General features: G+C 34.7%; 1 protein-coding gene across 5 annotated transcripts in view; it reads right to left on the bottom strand.

Moving 5' to 3' along the window:
- Positions 1-5,728, bottom strand: part of LOC120782687 (follicle-stimulating hormone receptor) — a 65,001-nt gene extending 59,273 nt beyond the window's left edge. For 3 of the 5 annotated variants that reach the window (XM_040115080.1, XM_040115082.1, XM_040115077.1), the window contains exon 1: positions 5,492-5,728. The gene's annotated coding sequence lies outside the window, so the exon portion shown is untranslated. Of the gene's footprint in view, positions 1-5,107; positions 5,276-5,491 lie in introns of those variants that run through there. The other 2 variants (XM_040115078.1, XM_040115079.1) reach the window with 2 other exon arrangements.
- Between the last annotated feature and the right edge of the window lie 272 nt (positions 5,729-6,000).

A 6,000-nucleotide genomic window follows, 5' to 3' on the forward strand; every position in this document is an offset into this window, starting at 1 on the left:
GCGTTTCCTTATTTTTCCAGTTACTAATTATTCTATGCTGGAAAACTTGGAGGATAAGCCGCAGAAAATTAATCAGTCGAACATATTCTGTAAGTCAATTTATTAATATTCAGGCAGAATATTTTTTGGAGTGTATCGTGATGCCTAAAATGGAAAAAATCGGCCCAATACTACCCCTAACCTACCTATTTCTAATGTAAGAATTTCGCAGTTCGATTTGGCTTTGCACAATGAACATACATATATATGTGTGTGCGTAAGATACATACATACATATATTTTATTATATTAAGTGGACATGTTTTCTTAAACACAAGTGGATAAAAACGGTCATGGTCTTGATGTATTCCTCGTATCTTCATATAATGATTTCCTATTCTCTGGTTGACAATCTTCATACACAGAATATATTAAATCCAGCCTTTTTGTTTGAGTTTACAAGGTGCTTTCCAAAGTAAAGCAGAACAATTGGTTTTTTCGGAAAAATCAATTTATTTTATCGTCCAAATCAATTTATTAAATCGTGCACTCTGCTACGAGATAGACAATCATCGCCATAAACTTGTTTCAGTTGCTTTAAAACAAAATTTAATGTTGGCTCTTTGTTCGAAGCTCATTTTCGCACCGATAACACAGACATGCTGACACTTAAAAATCCAATTGATGAAATTTCATAAAATTCTCTCTGGACAATCGATAAAGATGGCAGGTTCTAACGCACCAGTTGACATATAGATGGCGCCACCAGGGGGCGCTAGATTCAAAAAGTCCTGTTTACGACTGATAAAGGCTGGTGCAGCAGCATTCCAACGGGTAATACTGTTTTGACATCCACTTTTGCGGATGAATGGCACACATACGCCATACTAAGTGGCCCATTAGAGAGTCAAGGGTACTAGAGGAGCATTTAGCTTTGGTCGAATAATGGCTAGGTAACCGGCAAATAAATGTAAATGAAACACCAAAACCTGAAGTTTCAAACATTTTTGAATAAAATAAGAAATTGAATGGCCAAAATGACACTTAAAAATTATATCAACCCTTTTAGAAAACCCGGTATCAAAGTGCCACATTCACAATGAGAGCGCACCTCATCCGCATAGGCTTACACGAAATCTACAGAAGAAAATGTTTTAGTCAAGCTCTGCGATCATATCCGGCTTAAGTGTACATTAAAATCTTCACACGGTAGCTTTTATTCAAGTGGTGATATTCCCTCACAGAGACATATACGTTTTGAACTCTCAAAAGATTCGAGAAAAGGAGGTTTTATTTTCTAAATTATCGTGCAAACACCTTTGCTTAAACTTAGGTCATCGATCAAGCATCAATAAAGTTTCGGTGACAATACCTTGAGCAATTGGTAACCCTGAGTCTCACGTCCAAATATAGTAGAAATCGGACCATAACTTTTCAATTCCCCAGATGCCGAACATGTGAACCTCAGTGATTAAAGCTAATATTTTATCTTTAAAGTTTAAACATATTATTGAAATTTAGTGATAATCTTTTTCTGATAATAGTGTGCCCTTGAGCCGAAATCCGTTGAAATAAAGGGGATACATTTCGAGGTTCCCTACTTTTTTTAAAGAAAAAAACAAAAACTTGAAATTTAATGGAGAAATTTTGTTATTATTATATAATAACCCTTGAAGCACGAAAAAATTAATTCCCAATATTTTCTGAACACATCTCTTACAACGAACAATCATTCGTGAGTCCATTGAACCTACAGCTTACGTAAATAATTATAGATCGGTGTAAGATTAAAATTGCCCAGTATATTGTTGTAATCAAACCTTACACATCTCAATGGAGAAAGCAGAAGATTAGAATTAATTATAGCATACACTTATTTGTCTCATTAAGCGCTTGAAAACATAATTATTTTCAATGCTGACCATGTTATCAAATTGTTCTGATTTATTTTCTATCTGCCAAATTTTGCTGATGGATTCGCCAACAACATAAAAGAAAAAGACTCAGAGTTGCCATCTACATATAAATCAAGAGGTGTAAAATCATATCGTAATTTTACGTTTTTGAAAAGAAATTCAAAGAGATAAACACCGTTATAACAGTATTATAATTTCTTTTCTCCTAACATCGAACATCAGTAGCCCTGGATACCGAAACGAAACTTTTGTCCCATATGAACTTCATGTCTAAATTTAGTCAATTGAAAGTTAATTAGAGTACTAAATATTGCAAAGAGAAACTTCGTTTTAATAGAACCCATCCCAAAGAATCGAAAGAGCAGCACTATTATCTCTTCGCTAGGGCATTTCGAGCTGACCCTTACGTTATGCATGTTCTGATTACAGCTGATAAGCGCTTCCTCTCAACGCATTGCGATGCGTGGTACATTTCAATTTGTTTCTCTCGTTTATATATGTATATGCATGTCTATTTAAAACTTACTTAAATAATAACAAATCGATTATTTATTATTATTGTTTAGAAAATACACATTTTTATACTTTCGCAGCATGTTGCAGATAGATTATTAGAGGTATATACATCCATACATATGTGGAGTAAAAATTGAGAGATCTTGATCCAATTTGGTACACGTATTCCTTGGAACCCATTGGAAACTGGTAGTATAGATGTGCGGAAACGGACTACTGTCACGCTCTTTAAACCCCATTCATCTAAAGAGTCCCCAGATAGCAAACATGTGAACCTCAGTGATTAAAGTTAATATTTTACCGAAAATGTCTTTAAAATTTAAACATATTTTTGAAATTTATTAATAATCTTTTTCTGATAATAATGTGCTCTTGAGCCAAAATCCGGGTAAGTACTTGCATTGGCCGCCATGCATCTAATATAAAGATTTTCGAACATCCGTGTATATGGAAATGAGAGTGCGTTAACCCCTAATAACATTATAGCCTTGTGTCTAAAATGGATAAAATCGGGTCAGTACTACCCACAACCCCTTTACCTGTACACATTTTAAGCTTCCCTTTGAAATTAGATTATATATATCGGTCAATATTGTTAATGTCCTAGTACAATTAAGTGAACCCTTAATATTGGGTATACTATAGTTTAATTTTGAAAATGCGCGTGTGACACACATTGATAAAAATAATAAAACACAATTAATATGGAATATGAATCGAATTGGTTTTGAACATTCGGATTGTTTGGCTAATGCGTGTTGAATTCCTACGCAACATCCTTTAGTTCAACATTTAAAAGAATTTCACACTTTGGAACCTTACAAATTTGGAGGGCGTAAAATGTTCCGTTACACCTAAACTTAGCCCTTTCATAATTGTGCATTAGTTTTTTCTTAGTGCCAGTTATTTAGATTCACACGATACTGTAAAACTTTTAGAAGCGCTCTCGTTTGAAAAAAGTTTAAGGCTTAGTACATGACATGATGTTTTTGGAATTGATTTTCCCGACTTATCACTGCCGAAGCATTTCAGTCGCTTTCCACATAATCCCAAGCTTTCGCAATGGTTGATGGATGCTATTTAGAATATACCTGACAAGTGGAGGAAGATAATTAAACATGTACAAAGTTAATATTGCGAATTTTTAATTCAAACATTTTGGTCTACAAATTAAAATTTAATTTTTTACGGGATTAAAAATTTAAAAAATTAAATATAAATATAAAAAAATTAAATATAGTGGTCTTATATCATCTTAGAAAAATTTCAAATCGACTTTCTAATATTAAATCCTACTAAATTGAAAAACCACATTATAAATCGTAGACGTGCGAGTGACATACTTCATTGCAATGTACTATAATAATGTAGCCAGTTCGCGTCTTGAATAGAAAAATTTCACAAAACAAAACGATGTGGGCCAAGTTTTGAGAATCTTTCGAGAACTTTTTCTGCAGTAACTTCATGGCATGTGCAGCAACGCCAGGCCGATCAATCTGTCTTCAAGCATATTCGTCCTCAGACGGCGAAGTGTCGAAAAAGAGCAATTAGAGCTCGCATTCGTCACAGGAAATGTGCCGAATATGCGAAGAAGAATATAAAGTATGGGGTATGGGTTTCGGTATATAAATAAATATTTCGTACACGAAGCAAAATTCAGTATTGATTCTAAATGAGTCTCCGAACGTTAATACACATTAATGAATAAAATATCATATTTGGTTGGTATCAGTGACAACATTTGTTGATATGGATTTTTAACAACACCTGAAATTTATTCCCAGGAAATTGCGATAGTCGAACATTTTATCGGTTACACTTGATCTAAATCTAACAGTACCGATATTGATAGAGACTTGCGAAGGGAATTTCGAAATATGAGTTTTCGTGTAAAACTAGATCGAGAAACGCCCGCAATTCAAATCTGAATTGGTTTATTAACCTATATTTGGACAATTATCTTCTTCTCTACCACAGGGTCTACTCAGTTTCACATCTGAGTCTTATAGTCATCGAATATTGATGTATGCGAGCAATAACTCTGAACTCAATAAAATTATTTCCACCTTTTTTGAATATTCTTCTATCAATTCATGATAATAAATTTCAATAATTAGCGAAAGTGCAAAAAAGCAATTTCATAAATTATTCGAAAAGCAATTTTATATTTAAGAACCTCCATATAATAAAATGGTGAATTGCGTGTATTAAAGGTTCCACGACGTTTGTAAAACTTAGAAGGAAACGCCGGAAACCCTACAAAATATATCCCCAAGGAGCTGTACGTTTGTTGAAACCGCCGATATCGAACCACTGCAACATATAGCTGCCATAGAAACTGAACGATCGGAATCATGTGCTTGTAAGGGCTCCTATGTATTAATGAAGATATCATCGGTGTAACCGAATTTAACATTTTTCTTGTTCTTTTTCTTTCATCTTTTTTATGTAGACTTTTAGTTGTTCTTTTGTTACAGATTTCTTGTTGATGCTTCAGAGGTGTCAGGGAGTCAGAGTCTCCCCGTACTATTAGACAGCACACCTCCTTGGAAGCATTCACCAGAAAACCGAGTTATATGTTTTGTATATTTGTATGTGCGAGAATTTTTAATTAACAATAAGTTAATAAATATTTATTTTTGGTTTCGAAACGCGGAATATGGACGAAAATACTTTTCTGTTTTGATTAAACCTACCAAACAATCAAGAGCAGTAATTTGCTCACCTTCTACAGCTAAACAAACTTGTCTTCTAATTAACACTTTTCCAAACTGTTTGCAAACAAATACTTATAAAACACTTAATTAATTATCCAATTTGTGGAACAATGGCTTCCACACATACACACACACATATTTATTATGCGGCATTTCACTTTTTAAGCACTATAAATGTATAATTATGTATACAAGTGTACATACACAGATACAAACACATGTATATTTAGACTTTAAATTCCATTATCTATAAGCAAATAATTATAATATTTCACTCTTTGTGGATTTTTTAAATGGCACCAACGCTAATGAACTTTCAAGTACACACACTTTCATTACATAATAAAAATATTTATGCATTACTTTGTGCATAGGTTCAGAACGCACTGCCAGTATAATTGCGGAACAAGGCGTAGATGCTTCAAACAATCAACCGTTGCATTCTGACGGCCAAACACTTGTAGGATCGCGCTGATTTCGAAATAATACTGTTCACTTGCAATCAACAACGCAACACCACAACACTGTTTGCCACCCACGAGGCGAGTGACTAACGAACACAAATTTCCGCACTGCGTCGTTCGAGCTAACAACCACAACCGTTCGCCTCCGAAGCTGAAACGCCAATGAGCTGCCGACGCATCAAAATGTTCGTAGTCGCTCGCATTGGCTAATATTACCCCGATTGTTTACAATAATTGCTGTGCTTCACTCGGTCGCTGCAGCTGGGTGTATCGGAATAAGCAACGAGTCGGGGGAGACTTCTGCTGGTGCTGCGAGCACAATGTGTTGAGATGAGCGAAAGCTCATCCGCAACTTTAGGATGCACTTGTTGCATGCACTTCCATACGCAAATTGATGGGGCACTTGAC

The sequence above is a fragment of the Bactrocera tryoni genome, chromosome 1 (assembly GCF_016617805.1).
Source record: "Bactrocera tryoni isolate S06 chromosome 1, CSIRO_BtryS06_freeze2, whole genome shotgun sequence".
NCBI classification, from domain to species: domain Eukaryota; kingdom Metazoa; phylum Arthropoda; class Insecta; order Diptera; family Tephritidae; genus Bactrocera; species Bactrocera tryoni.